This window comes from Pleurodeles waltl, chromosome 8, assembly GCF_031143425.1.
Source record: "Pleurodeles waltl isolate 20211129_DDA chromosome 8, aPleWal1.hap1.20221129, whole genome shotgun sequence".
Classification (NCBI taxonomy): domain Eukaryota; kingdom Metazoa; phylum Chordata; class Amphibia; order Caudata; family Salamandridae; genus Pleurodeles; species Pleurodeles waltl.
This window is the reverse complement of record NC_090447.1, coordinates 189,238,167-189,253,460: the sequence shown is the minus strand read 5'-3', so window position 1 is coordinate 189,253,460 and position 15,294 is coordinate 189,238,167. Positions and strand designations below refer to the sequence as shown.

Here is a 15,294-nt window from a genome sequence, read left to right as displayed (position 1 = left end):
CAGAGAACTTTCATGACAAAGTTTACTGCAATTGCTAGTAGAATGGAGTGCAGTAGAAATCTGTTTTTTTTAATTTTCTTTTCTAAGTTGATACAACTCTGTTGTCAAACTCTATAGGTGAGAAGATCAAATTTATTTAAGAATACTTCCTTAATGAGTGACTTACCCTACTTATAGAAGATTGAATTATGTGTTGTGAGTAAAATGCATTGGTTAAATTGAACTCTTAATTTATTTGTCGTCTCTTTCCTTTTCTTTGACATTCTCTTTTCCCCTATTCATTTATGGTATTACTGTTGAATTCTGCAAAACACCAAGTGTTTGTTTCATTTGGAGATCAAGCATTCTAAAGTCAACAGAACACTACTCTTATTTTTAAACTTTATTGAACGTTTACTTGAAGAAATTGAATTTTAAAAGTTTGGACTAAATCTAAATTGTTGCTGGAATTTAAACACAGGACATCCTAGTTATGAGACAGGAGCTTTGACCACTAAACAACAGCACCTACTTATCTTACAAATATTGAATAACTGACTTAGTGGAGATGACTTGTCCTCAGTGCCTTTAGTGCAGTCTTCTTTATCTGTGGTGAAACGTTGAACAAAAAAGGATTCCCCATCACTTAACAAGAATACCTACATTTTAGTTAACAAGTACTTATAAAAGTAGATTACATTTTTGAGTGGTTTACAAATAATAATTGCAGAGGAATACATCAGTTGTCTTCAACTCTAAGGTTTTAGTTCATATATACCTTGCTATTTTATTTACTCTTCATTTTACATTCAAAGTTTTGCTTCTGTTACCATGAAAATTCTCTGAATTTTATTTAATATTAAGATGAACTGTCTATTAGTAAGATGACTTAGATTTTTCATTTTTTAATTGTATCAGAGAGTATCTAAGGAAACTGATGTGTAATTTAAGAATAAGAATATCAAGGTGCTGCTGAGATTTGAACTGAGGATCTCCTGTTTACTAGACAGGCGCGTTAACCAGCTAAGCCACATCACCTGCTTGACAAATGTCACTGGAATAGTTAGCTGAATGGAGTGAAATAGAAATCGTTTTTTTTTTCATTTTCTTTTCTAAGTTCCCACAACTCTCTTCTGAAACACAATAGGTGAGAACACTAAATTTATTTAAAAATTCTTCCTTAAGAGGTGGCTTACCGTTCTTTTAGAATATTAAATTATGTCTTGTGAGTGAAATGCATTACAAAAATTCAACTCTAAATTGAATTTTCTTCTCTTTCCTCTTTGTTATAATTCTCATTTCCCTTATTCATTCATTGCATTGCTTTGAAATTCTGCAAAATACCAAGTGCTTTTTTCATTATGAGATGAAGCATTCTAAAGTGAACAGGACACTACTCTTGTTTTGAAACTGTATTTAATATTTACTTGAAAAAATTCAATTCTATAAATTTGGAGCAGAACTGAGGTGCGGCTGAGATTTGAACTCAGGTTTCACTGTTTACGAGACAGGCACTTTAACCACTAAGCCACAGCACCGCTTATTCTTAAAATAATTGAATAAAAGACTTAGTTGCCATTATTGCTTTTCAATACCTTCTGTAGAATCTTTTTTTATCTGTGTTATTACGTTAAACATAAAAGAATTCCCCATCACTTAAGAAGAGTACCTAAGATTTAGTTAAAAAGTATTCATAAAAGTAGACTACATTTTTCAGTGGCTCACAAATTATTATTGTAGAGGATTGTATCACTTTTCTTCTTCAACTCTAGCACTTTATTTTATATTTATCTTCCTCTTTGATATACCCTTCATTTTACATTCACAGTCTTGCTTCAGTCATCTCGAAAATACTCGGAATTTTATTTAGTATTAAGATGAACTGTTCAATAGTAAGTTACTCAAATTTTTCATTTTAACATTATATCAAAGGATCATCTAATGAAAATAATCTGTTATTTAACTATGAAAAAGAGCATGGTGTTGTGGAGATTTGAACTCAGGATCTCCTGTTTATTAGACGGGCAGTAAAATCAACTAAGCCAGAGAACTTTCATGACAAAGTTTACTGCAATTGCTAGTAGAATGGAGTGCAGTAGAAATCTGTTTTTTTAAATTTTATTTTCTAAGTTGATACAACTCTGTTGTCAAACTCTATAGGTGAGATCAAATTTATTTAAGAATACTTCCTTAATGAGTGACTTACCCTACTCATAGAAGATTGAATTATGTGTTGTGAGTAAAATGCATTGGTTAAATTGAACTCTTAATTTATTTGTCGTCTCTTTCCTTTTCTTTGACATTCTCTTTTCCCCTATTCATTTATGGTATTACTTTCGAATTCTGCAAAACACCAAGAGTTTGTTTCATTTGGAGATCAAGCATTCTAAAGTCAACAGAACACTACTCTTGTTTTTAAACTTTATTGAACGTTTACTTGAAGAAATTGAATTTTAAAAGTTTGGACTAAATCTAAATTGTTGCTGGAATTTAAACACAGGACATCCTAGTTATGAGACAGGAGCTTTGACCACTAAACAACAGCACCTACTTATCTTACAAATATTGAATAACTGACTTAGTGGAGATGACTTGTCCTCAGTGCCTTTAGTGCAGTCTTCTTTATCTGTGGTGAAACGTTGAACAAAAAAGGATTCCCCATCACTTAACAAGAATACCTACATTTTAGTTAACAATTACTTATAAAAGTAGATTACATTTTTGAGTGGTTTACAAATAATAATTGTAGAGGAATACATCAGTTGTCTTCAACTCTAACGTTTTAGTTCATATATACCTTGCTATTTGGTTTACTCTTCATTTTACATTCAAAGTTTTGCTTCTGTTACCATGAAAATTCTCTGAATTTTATTTAATATTAAGATGAACTGTCTATTAGTAAGATGACTTAGATTTTTCATTTTTTAATTGTATCAGAGAGTATCTAAGGAAACTGATTTGTAATTTAAGAATAAAAATATCAAGGTGCTGCTGAGATTTGAACTCAGGATCTCCTGATTATTAGATAGGCGCTTTAACCAGCTAAGCCACAGCACCTGCTTGACAAACGTCACTGGAATAGTTAGCTGAATTGAGTGAAATAGAAATCATTTTTTTTTTCATTTTCTTTTCTAAGTTCCCACAACTCTCTTCTTAAACACTATAGGTGAGAACACTAAATTTATTTAAAAATTCTTCCTTAAGAGGTGGCTTACCGTTCTTTTAGAATATTGAATTATGTCTTGTGAGTGAAATGCATTACAAAAATTCAACTCTAAATTGAATTTTCTTCTCTTTCCTCTTTGTTATAATTCTCATTTCCCTTATTCATTCATTGCATTGCTTTGCAATTCTGCAAAATACCAAGTGCTTTTTTCATTATGAGATGAAGCATTCTAAAGTGAACAGGACACTACTCTTGTTTTGAAACTGTATTTAATATTTACTTGAAAAAATTCAATTCTATAAGTTTGGAGCAAAACTGAGGTGCTGCTGAGATTAGAACTCAGGATTTCCTGTTTACGAGACAGGTGCTTTAACCACTAAGCCACAGCACCTCTTACTTTTAAAATGATTGAATAACTGACTTAGTTGCCATTATTGCTTTTCAATACCTTCGGTGGAGTCTTTTTTTATCTGTGTCATTACGTTAAACATAAAAGAATTCCCCATCACTTAAGAAGAGTACCTAAGATTTAGTTAAAAAGTATTCATAAAAGTAGACTACATTTTTCAGTGGCTCACAAATTATTATTGTAGAGGATTGTATCACTTTTCTTCTTCAACTCTAGCACTTTATTTTATATTTATCTTCCTCTTTGATATACCCTTCATTTTACATTCACAGTCTTGCTTCTGTCATCTCGAAAATACTCGGAATTTTATTTAGTATTAAGATGAACTGTTCAATAGTAAGTTACTCAAATGTTTCATTTTAACATTATATCAAAGGATCATCTAATGAAAATAATCTGTTATTTAACTATGAAAAAGAGCACAGTGTTGTGGAGATTTGAACTTAGGATCTCCTGTTTATTAGACGGGCAGTAAAAGCAACTAAGCCAGAGAACTTTCATGACAAAGTTTACTGCAATTGCTAGTAGAATGGAGTGCAGTAGAAATCTGTTTTTTTTAATTTTATTTTCTAAGTTGATACAACTCTGTTGTCAAACTCTATAGGTGAGAAGATCAAATTTATTTAAGAATACTTCCTTAATGAGTGACTTACCCTACTTATAGAAAATTGAATTATGTGTTGTGAGTAAAATGCATTGGTTAAATTGAACTCTTAATTTATTTGTCGTCTCTTTCCTTTTCTTTGACATTCTCTTTTCCCCTATTCATTTATGGTATTACTTTCGAATTCTGCAAAACACCAAGTGTTTGTTTCATTTTGAGATCAATCATTCTAAAGTCAACAGAACACTACTCTTGTTTTTAAACTTTATTGAACGTTTACTTGAAGAAATTGAATTTTAAAAGTTTGGACTAAATCTAAATTGTTGCTGGAATTTAAACACAGGACATCCTAGTTATGAGACAGGAGCTTTGACCACTAAACAACAGCAGCTACTTATCTTACAAATATTGAATAACTGACTTAGTGGAGATGACTTGTCCTCAGTGCCTTTAGTGGAGTCTTCTTTATCTGTGGTGAAACGTTGAACCAAAAAGGATTCCCCATCACTTAACAAGAATACCTACATTTTAGTTAACAAGTACTTATAAAAGTAGATTACATTTTTGAGTGGTTTACAAATAATAATTGTAGAGGAATACATCAGTTGCCTTCACCTCTAAGGTTTTAGTTCATATATACCTTGCTATTTGATTTACTCTTCATTTTACATTCAAAGTTTTGCTTCTGTTACCATGAAAATTCTCTGAATTTTATTTAATATTAAGATGAACTGTATATTAGTAAGATGACTCAGATTTTTCATTTTTTTATTGTATCAGAGAGTATCTAAGGAAACTGATCTGTAATTTAAGAATAAAAATATCAAGGTGCTGCTGAGATTTGAACTCAGGATCTCCTGTTTACTAGACAGGCGCTTTAACCAGCTAAGCCACAGCACCTGCTTGACAAATATCACTGGAATAGTTAGCTGAATGGAGTGAAATAGAAATCCTTTTTTTTTCATTTTCTTTTCTAAGTTCCCACAACCCTCTTCTTAAACACTATAGGTGAGAACACTAAATGTATTTAAAAATTATTCCTTAAGAGATGGGTTACCGTTCTTTTAGAATATTGAATTATGTCTTGTGAGTGAAATGCATTACAAAAATTCAACTCTAAATAGAATTTTCTTCTCTCTCCTCTTTGTTATAATTCTCATTTCCCTTATTCATTCATTGCATTGCTTTGCAATTCTGCAAAATACCAAGTGCTTTTTTCTTTATGAGATGAAGCATTCTAAAGTGAACAGGACACTACTCTTGTTTTGAAACTGTATTTAATATTTACCTGAAAAAATTCAATTCTATAAGTTTGGAGCAAAAATGAGGGGCTGCAGAGATTTGAAATCAGCATTTCCTGTTTACGAGACAGGCGCTTTAACCACTAAGCCACAGCACCTCTTACTCTTAAAATGATTGAATAACTGACTTAGTTGCCATTATTGCTTTTCAATACCTTCTGTGGAGTCTTTTTTTATCTGTGTTATTACGTTAAACATAAAAGAATTCCCCATCACTTAAGAAGAGTACCTAAGATTTAGTTAAAAAGTATTCATAAAAGTAGACTACATTTTTCAGTGGCTCACAAATTATTATTGTAGAGGATTGTATCACTTTTCTTCTTCAACTCTAGCACTTTATTTTATATATATCTTCCTCTTTGATATACCCTTCATTTTACATTCACAGTCTTGCTTCTGTCATCTCGAAAATACTCGGAATTTTATTTAGTATTAAGATGAACTGTTCAATATTAAGTTACTCAAATTTTTCATTTTAACATTATATCAAAGGATCATCTAATGAAAATAATCTGTTATTTAACTATGAAAAAGAGCACGGTGTTGTGGAGATTTGAACTCAGGATCTCCTGCTTTTTAGACGGGAAGTCAAAGCAACTAAGCCAGAGAACTTTCATGACAAAGATTACAGCAATTGCTAGTAGAATGGAGTGCAGTAGAAATCTGTTTTTTTTTTATTTTATTTTCTAAGTTGATACAACTCTGTTGTCAAACTCTATAGGTGAGAAGATCAAATTTATTTAAGAATACTTCCTTAATGAGTGACTTACCCTGCTTATAGAAGATTGAATTATGTGTTGTGAGTAAAATGCATTGGTTAAATTGAACTCTTAGTTTATTTGTCGTCTCTTTCCTTTTCTTTGACATTCTCTTTTCCCCTATTCATTTATGGTATTACTTTCGAATTCTGCAAAACACCAAGTGTTTGTTTCATTTGGAGATCAAGCATTCTAAAGTCAACAGAACACTACTCTTGTTTTTAATCTTTATTGAACGTTTACTTGAAGAAATTGAATTTTAAAAGTTTGGACTAAATCTAAATTGTTGCTGGAATTTAAACACAGGACATCCTAGTTATGAGACAGGAGCTTTGACCACTAAACAACAGCACCTACTTATCTTACAAATATTGAATAACTGACTTAGTGGAGATGACTTGTCCTCAGTGCCTTTAGTGCAGTCTTCTTTATCTGTGGTGAAACGTTGAACAAAAAAGGATTCCCCATCACTTAACAAGAATACCTACATTTTAGTTAACAAGTACTTATAAAAGTAGATTACATTTTTGAGTGGTTTACAAATAATAATTGTAGAGGAATACATCAGTTGTCTTCAACTCTAAGGTTTTAGTTCATATATACCTTGCTATTTGATTTACTCTTCATTTTACATTCAAAGTTTTGCTTCTGTTACCATGAAAATTCTCTGAATTTTATTTAATATTAAGATGAACTGTATATTAGTAAGATGACTCAGATTTTTCATTTTTTAATTGTATCAGAGAGTATCTAAGGAAACTGATCTGTAATTTAAGAATAAAAATATTAAGGTGCTGCTGAGATTTGAACTCAAGATCTCCTGTTTTCTAGACAGGTACTTTAACCAGCTAAGCCACGGCACCTGCTTGACAAATGTCACTGGAATAGTTAGCTGAATGGAGTGAAATAGAAATCATTTTTTTTTCATTTTCTTTTCTAAGTTCCCACAACCCTCTTCTTAAACACTATAGGTGAGAACACTAAATGTATTTAAAAATTATTCCTTAAGAGGTGGGTTACCGTTCTTTTAGAATATTGAATTATGTCTTGTGAGTGAAATGCATTACAAAAATTCAACTCTAAATTGAATTTTCTTCTCTTTCCTCTTTGTTATAATTCTCATTTCCCTTATTCATTCATTGCATTGCTTTGCAATTCTGCAAAATACCAAGTGCTTTTTTCATTATGAGATGAAGCATTCTAAAGTGAACAGGACACTACTCTTGTTTTGAAACTGTATTTAATATTTACTTGAAAAAATTCAATTCTATAAGTTTGGAGCAGAACTGAGGTGCTGCTGAGATTTGAACTCAGGTTTCCCTGTTTACAAGAAAGGCGCTTTAACCACTAAGCCACAGCACCGCTTATTCTTAAAATAATTGAATAACAGACTTAGTTGCCATTATTGCTTTTCAATACCTTCTGTAGAATCTTTTTTTACCTGTGTTATTACGTTAAACATAAAAGAATTCCCCATCACTTAAGAAGAGTACCTAAGATTTAGTTAAAAAGTATTCATAAAAGTAGACTACAATTTTCAGTGGCTCACAAATTATTATTGTAGAGGATTGTATCACTTTTCTTCTTCAACTCTAGCACTTTATTTTATATTTATCTTCCTCTTTGATATACCCTTCATTTTACATTCACAGTCTTGCTTCTGTCATCTCGAAAATACTCAGAATTTTATTTAGTATTAAGATGAACTGTTCAATAGTAAGTTACTCAAATTTTTCATTTTAACATTATATCAAAGGATCATCTAATGAAAATAATCTGTTATTTAACTATGAAAAAGAGCACGGTGTTGTGGAGATTTGAACTCAGGATCTCCTGTTTATTAGACGGGCAGTAAAAACAACTAAGCCAGAGAACTTTCATGACAAAGTTTACTGCAATTGCTAGTAGAATGGAGTGCAGTAGAAATCTGTTTTTTTTAATTTTCTTTTCTAAGTTGATACAACTCTGTTGTCAAACTCTATAGGTGAGAAGATCAAATTTATTTAAGAATACTTCCTTAATGAGTGACTTACCCTACTTATAGAAGATTGAATTATGTGTTGTGAGTAAAATGCATTGGTTAAATTGAACTCTTAATTTATTTGTCGTCTCTTTCCTTTTCTTTGACATTCTCTTTTCCCCTATTCATTTATGGTATTACTGTTGAATTCTGCAAAACACCAAGTGTTTGTTTCATTTGGAGATCAAGCATTCTAAAGTCAACAGAACACTACTCTTATTTTTAAACTTTATTGAACGTTTACTTGAAGAAATTGAATTTTAAAAGTTTGGACTAAATCTAAATTGTTGCTGGAATTTAAACACAGGACATCCTAGTTATGAGACAGGAGCTTTGACCACTAAACAACAGCACCTACTTATCTTACAAATATTGAATAACTGACTTAGTGGAGATGACTTGTCCTCAGTGCCTTTAGTGCAGTCTTCTTTATCTGTGGTGAAACGTTGAACAAAAAAGGATTCCCCATCACTTAACAAGAATACCTACATTTTAGTTAACAAGTACTTATAAAAGTAGATTACATTTTTGAGTGGTTTACAAATAATAATTGCAGAGGAATACATCAGTTGTCTTCAACTCTAAGGTTTTAGTTCATATATACCTTGCTATTTTATTTACTCTTCATTTTACATTCAAAGTTTTGCTTCTGTTACCATGAAAATTCTCTGAATTTTATTTAATATTAAGATGAACTGTCTATTAGTAAGATGACTTAGATTTTTCATTTTTTAATTGTATCAGAGAGTATCTAAGGAAACTGATGTGTAATTTAAGAATAAGAATATCAAGGTGCTGCTGAGATTTGAACTGAGGATCTCCTGTTTACTAGACAGGCGCGTTAACCAGCTAAGCCACATCACCTGCTTGACAAATGTCACTGGAATAGTTAGCTGAATGGAGTGAAATAGAAATCGTTTTTTTTTTCATTTTCTTTTCTAAGTTCCCACAACTCTCTTCTGAAACACAATAGGTGAGAACACTAAATTTATTTAAAAATTCTTCCTTAAGAGGTGGCTTACCGTTCTTTTAGAATATTAAATTATGTCTTGTGAGTGAAATGCATTACAAAAATTCAACTCTAAATTGAATTTTCTTCTCTTTCCTCTTTGTTATAATTCTCATTTCCCTTATTCATTCATTGCATTGCTTTGAAATTCTGCAAAATACCAAGTGCTTTTTTCATTATGAGATGAAGCATTCTAAAGTGAACAGGACACTACTCTTGTTTTGAAACTGTATTTAATATTTACTTGAAAAAATTCAATTCTATAAGTTTGGAGCAAAACTGAGGTGCTGCTGAGATTTGAACTCAGGATTTCCTGTTTACGAGACAGGCGCTTTAACCACTAAGCCACAGCACCTCTTACTTTTAAAATGATTGAATAACTGACTTAGTTGCCATTATTGCTTTTCAATACCTTCGGTGGAGTCTTTTTTTATCTGTGTCATTACGTTAAACATAAAAGAATTCCCCATCACTTAAGAAGAGTACCTAAGATTTAGTTAAAAAGTATTCATAAAAGTAGACTACATTTTTCAGTGGCTCACAAATTATTATTGTAGAGGATTGTATCACTTTTCTTCTTCAACTCTAGCACTTTATTTTATATTTATCTTCCTCTTTGATATACCCTTCATTTTACATTCACAGTCTTGCTTCTGTCATCTCGAAAATACTCGGAATTTTATTTAGTATTAAGATGAACTGTTCAATAGTAAGTTACTCAAATGTTTCATTTTAACATTATATCAAAGGATCATCTAATGAAAATAATCTGTTATTTAACTATGAAAAAGAGCACAGTGTTGTGGAGATTTGAACTTAGGATCTCCTGTTTATTAGACGGGCAGTAAAAGCAACTAAGCCAGAGAACTTTCATGACAAAGTTTACTGCAATTGCTAGTAGAATGGAGTGCAGTAGAAATCTGTTTTTTTTAATTTTATTTTCTAAGTTGATACAACTCTGTTGTCAAACTCTATAGGTGAGAAGATCACATTTATTTAAGAATACTTCCTTAATGAGTGACTTACCCTACTTATAGAAAATTGAATTATGTGTTGTGAGTAAAATGCATTGGTTAAATTGAACTCTTAATTTATTTGTCGTCTCTTTCCTTTTCTTTGACATTCTCTTTTCCCCTATTCATTTATGGTATTACTTTCGAATTCTGCAAAACACCAAGTGTTTGTTTCATTTTGAGATCAATCATTCTAAAGTCAACAGAACACTACTCTTGTTTTTAAACTTTATTGAACGTTTACTTGAAGAAATTGAATTTTAAAAGTTTGGACTAAATCTAAATTGTTGCTGGAATTTAAACACAGGACATCCTAGTTATGAGACAGGAGCTTTGACCACTAAACAACAGCAGCTACTTATCTTACAAATATTGAATAACTGACTTAGTGGAGATGACTTGTCCTCAGTGCCTTTAGTGGAGTCTTCTTTATCTGTGGTGAAACGTTGAACAAAAAAGGATTCCCCATCACTTAACAAGAATACCTACATTTTAGTTAACAAGTACTTATAAAAGTAGATTACATTTTTGAGTGGTTTACAAATAATAATTGTAGAGGAATACATCAGTTGCCTTCACCTCTAAGGTTTTAGTTCATATATACCTTGCTATTTGATTTACTCTTCATTTTACATTCAAAGTTTTGCTTCTGTTACCATGAAAATTCTCTGAATTTTATTTAATATTAAGATGAACTGTATATTAGTAAGATGACTCAGATTTTTCATTTTTTTATTGTATCAGAGAGTATCTAAGGAAACTGATCTGTAATTTAAGAATAAAAATATCAAGGTGCTGCTGAGATTTGAACTCAGGATCTCCTGTTTACTAGACAGGCGCTTTAACCAGCTAAGCCACAGCACCTGCTTGACAAATATCACTGGAATAGTTAGCTGAATGGAGTGAAATAGAAATCCTTTTTTTTTCATTTTCTTTTCTAAGTTCCCACAACCCTCTTCTTAAACACTATAGGTGAGAACACTAAATGTATTTAAAAATTATTCCTTAAGAGATGGGTTACCGTTCTTTTAGAATATTGAATTATGTCTTGTGAGTGAAATGCATTACAAAAATTCAACTCTAAATAGAATTTTCTTCTCTCTCCTCTTTGTTATAATTCTCATTTCCCTTATTCATTCATTGCATTGCTTTGCAATTCTGCAAAATACCAAGTGCTTTTTTCTTTATGAGATGAAGCATTCTAAAGTGAACAGGACACTACTCTTGTTTTGAAACTGTATTTAATATTTACCTGAAAAAATTCAATTCTATAAGTTTGGAGCAAAAATGAGGGGCTGCAGAGATTTGAAATCAGGATTTCCTGTTTACGAGACAGGCGCTTTAACCACTAAGCCACAGCACCTCTTACTCTTAAAATGATTGAATAACTGACTTAGTTGCCATTATTGCTTTTCAATACCTTCTGTGGAGTCTTTTTTTATCTATGTTATTACGTTAAACATAAAAGAATTCCCCATCACTTAAGAAGAGTACCTAAGATTTAGTTAAAAAGTATTCATAAAAGTAGACTACATTTTTCAGTGGCTCACAAATTATTATTGTAGAGGATTGTATCACTTTTCTTCTTCAACTCTAGCACTTTATTTTATATTTATCTTCCTCTTTGATATACCCTTCATTTTACATTCACAGTCTTGCTTCTGTCATCTCGAAAATACTCGGAATTTTATTTAGTATTAAGATGAACTGTTACATAGTAAGTTACTCAAATTTTTCATTTTAACATTAAATCAAAGGATCATCTAATTAAAATAATCTGTAATTTAACTATGAAAAAGAGCACGGTGTTGTGGAGATTTGAACTCAGGATCTCCTGTTTATAAGACGGGCAGTCAAAGCAACTAAGCCAGAGAACTTTCATGACAAAGTTTACTGCAATTGCTAGTAGAATGGAGTGCAGTAGAAATCTGTTTTTTTAAATTTTATTTTCTAAGTTGATACAACTCTGTTGTCAAACTCTATAGGTGAGAAGATCAAATTTATTTAAGAATACTTCCTTAATGAGTGACTTACCCTACTTATAGAAAATTGAATTATGTGTTGTGAGTAAAATGCATTGGTTAAATTGAACTCTTAATTTATTTGTCGTCTCTTTCCTTTTCTTTGACATTCTCTTTTCCCCTATTCATTTATGGTATTACTTTCGAATTCTGCAAAACACCAAGTGTTTGTTTCATTTGGAGATCAAGCATTCTAAAGTCAACAGAACACTACTCTTGTTTTTAATCTTTATTGAACGTTTACTTGAAGAAATTGAATTTTAAAAGTTTGGACTAAATCTAAATTGTTGCTGGAATTTAAACACAGGACATCCTAGTTATGAGACAGGAGCTTTGACCACTAAACAAAAGCACCTACTTATCTTACAAATATTGAATAACTGACTTAGTGGAGATGACTTGTCCTCAGTGCCTTTAGTGGAGTCTTCTTTATCTGTGGTGAAACGTTGAACAAAAAAGGATTCCCCATCACTTAACAAGAATACCTACATTTTAGTTAACAAGTACTTATAAAAGTAGATTGCATTTTTGAGTGGTTTACAAATAATAATTGTAGAGGAATACATCAGTTGTCTTCAACTCTAAGGTTTTAGTTCATATATACCTTGCTATTTGATTTACTCTTCATTTTACATTCAAAGTTTTGCTTCTGTTACCATGAAAATTCTCTGAATTTTATTTAATATTAAGATGAACTGTATATTAGTAAGATGACTCAGATTTTTCATTTTTTAATTGTATCAGAGAGTATCTAAGGAAACTGATCTGTAATTTAAGAATAAAAATATTAAGGTGCTGCTGAGATTTGAACTCAAGATCTCCTGTTTACTAGACAGGTACTTTAACCAGCTAAGCCACGGCACCTGCTTGACAAATGTCACTGGAATAGTTAGCTGAATGGAGTGAAATAGAAATCATTTTTTTTTCATTTTCTTTTCTAAGTTCCCACAACCCTCTTCTTAAACACTATAGGTGAGAACACTAAATGTATTTAAAAATTATTCCTTAAGAGGTGGGTTACCGTTCTTTTAGAATATTGAATTATGTCTTGTGAGTGAAATGCATTACAAAAATTCAACTCTAAATTGAATTTTCTTCTCTTTCCTCTTTGTTATAATTCTCATTTCCCTTGTTCATTCATTGCATTGCTTTGCAATTCTGCAAAATACAAAGTGCTTTTTTCATTATGAGATGAAGCATTCTAAAGTGAACAGGACACTACTCTTGTTTTGAAACTGTATTTAATATTTACTTGAAAAAATTCAATTCTATAAGTTTGGAGCAAAACTGAGGTGCTGCTGAGATTTGAACTCAGGATTTCCTGTTTACGAGACAGGCGCTTTAACCACTAAGCCACAGCACCTCTTACTCTTAAAATGATTGAATAACTGACTTAGTTGCCATTATTGCTTTTCAATACCTTCGGTGGAGTCTTTTTTTATCTGTGTCATTACGTTAAACATAAAAGAATTCCCCATCACTTAAGAAGAGTACCTAAGATTTAGTTAAAAAGTATTCATAAAAGTAGACTACATTTTTCAGTGGCTCACAAATTATTATTGTAGAGGATTGTATCACTTTTCTTCTTCAACTCTAGCACTTTATTTTATATTTATCTTCCTCTTTGATATACCCTTCATTTTACATTCACAGTCTTGCTTCTGTCATCTCGAAAATACTCGGAATTTTATTTAGTATTAAGATGAACTGTTCAATAGTAAGTTACTCAAATGTTTCATTTTAACATTATATCAAAGGATCATCTAATGAAAATAATCTGTTATTTAACTATGAAAAAGAGCACAGTGTTGTGGAGATTTGAACTTAGGATCTCCTGTTTATTAGACGGGCAGTAAAAGCAACTAAGCCAGAGAACTTTCATGACAAAGTTTACTGCAATTGCTAGTAGAATGGAGTGCAGTAGAAATCTGTTTTTTTTTATTTTATTTTCTAAGTTGATACAACTCTGTTGTCAAACTCTATAGGTGAGAAGATCACATTTATTTAAGAATACTTCCTTAATGAGTGACTTACCCTACTTATAGAAAATTGAATTATGTGTTGTGAGTAAAATGCATTGGTTAAATTGAACTCTTAATTTATTTGTCGTCTCTTTCCTTTTCTTTGACATTCTCTTTTCCCCTATTCATTTATGGTATTACTTTCGAATTCTGCAAATCACCAAGTGTTTGTTTCATTTTGAGATCAAGCATTCTAAAGTCAACAGAACACTACTCTTGTTTTTAAACTTTATTGAACGTTTACTTGAAGAAATTGAATTTTAAAAGTTTGGACTAAATCTAAATTGTTGCTGGAATTTAAACACAGGACATCCTAGTTATGAGACAGGAGCTTTGACCACTAAACAACAGCAGCTACTTATCTTACAAATATTGAATAACTGACTTAGTGGAGATGACTTGTCCTCAGTGCCTTTAGTGGAGTCTTCTTTATCTGTGGTGAAACGTTGAACAAAAAAGGATTCCCCATCACTTAACAAGAATACCTACATTTTAGTTAACAAGTACTTATAAAAGTAGATTACATTTTTGAGTGGTTTACAAATAATAATTGTAGAGGAATACATCAGTTGCCTTCACCTCTAAGGTTTTAGTTCATATATACCTTGCTATTTGATTTACTCTTCATTTTACATTCAAAGTTTTGCTTCTGTTACCATGAAAATTCTCTGAATTTTATTTAATATTAAGATGAACTGTATATTAGTAAGATGACTCAGATTTTTCATTTTTTTATTGTATCAGAGAGTATCTAAGGAAACTGATCTGTAATTTAAGAATAAAAATATCAAGGGGCTGCTGAGATTTGAACTCAGGATCTCCCGTTTACTAGACAGGCGCTTTAACCAGCTAAGCCACAGCACCTGCTTGACAAATATCACTGGAATAGTTAGCTGAATGGAGTGAAATAGAAATCCTTTTTTTTTCATTTTCTTTTCTAAGTTCCCACAACCCTCTTCTTAAACACTATAGGTGAGAACACTAAATGTATTT

At 31.2% G+C, this 15,294-nt stretch overlaps 10 non-coding genes across 10 annotated transcripts; all 10 read right to left on the bottom strand.

Annotated features, from left to right (window-relative positions):
* Positions 1-1,444: 1,444 nt before the first annotated feature.
* Positions 1,445-1,517, bottom strand: TRNAT-CGU (transfer RNA threonine (anticodon CGU)). The gene has a single exon. It is a non-coding gene; the product is annotated as a tRNA-Thr (tRNA).
* Positions 1,518-3,463: 1,946 nt separating this feature from the next.
* On the bottom strand, positions 3,464-3,536 carry TRNAT-CGU (transfer RNA threonine (anticodon CGU)). The gene has a single exon. It is a non-coding gene; the product is annotated as a tRNA-Thr (tRNA).
* A 1,448-nt stretch (positions 3,537-4,984) lies between these two features.
* On the bottom strand, positions 4,985-5,058 carry TRNAT-AGU (transfer RNA threonine (anticodon AGU)). Its single transcript has one exon. It is a non-coding gene; the product is annotated as a tRNA-Thr (tRNA).
* Positions 5,059-7,006: 1,948 nt separating this feature from the next.
* On the bottom strand, positions 7,007-7,080 carry TRNAS-AGA (transfer RNA serine (anticodon AGA)). Its single transcript has one exon. It is a non-coding gene; the product is annotated as a tRNA-Ser (tRNA).
* Positions 7,081-7,506: 426 nt separating this feature from the next.
* On the bottom strand, positions 7,507-7,579 carry TRNAT-UGU (transfer RNA threonine (anticodon UGU)). The gene has a single exon. It is a non-coding gene; the product is annotated as a tRNA-Thr (tRNA).
* A 1,949-nt stretch (positions 7,580-9,528) lies between these two features.
* Positions 9,529-9,601, bottom strand: TRNAT-CGU (transfer RNA threonine (anticodon CGU)). The gene has a single exon. It is a non-coding gene; the product is annotated as a tRNA-Thr (tRNA).
* A 1,448-nt stretch (positions 9,602-11,049) lies between these two features.
* On the bottom strand, positions 11,050-11,123 carry TRNAT-AGU (transfer RNA threonine (anticodon AGU)). Its single transcript has one exon. It is a non-coding gene; the product is annotated as a tRNA-Thr (tRNA).
* A 1,947-nt stretch (positions 11,124-13,070) lies between these two features.
* On the bottom strand, positions 13,071-13,144 carry TRNAT-AGU (transfer RNA threonine (anticodon AGU)). Its single transcript has one exon. It is a non-coding gene; the product is annotated as a tRNA-Thr (tRNA).
* Positions 13,145-13,570: 426 nt separating this feature from the next.
* Positions 13,571-13,643, bottom strand: TRNAT-CGU (transfer RNA threonine (anticodon CGU)). Its single transcript has one exon. It is a non-coding gene; the product is annotated as a tRNA-Thr (tRNA).
* A 1,448-nt stretch (positions 13,644-15,091) lies between these two features.
* TRNAT-AGU (transfer RNA threonine (anticodon AGU)) lies at positions 15,092-15,165 on the bottom strand. The gene has a single exon. It is a non-coding gene; the product is annotated as a tRNA-Thr (tRNA).
* Positions 15,166-15,294: the final 129 nt, after the last annotated feature.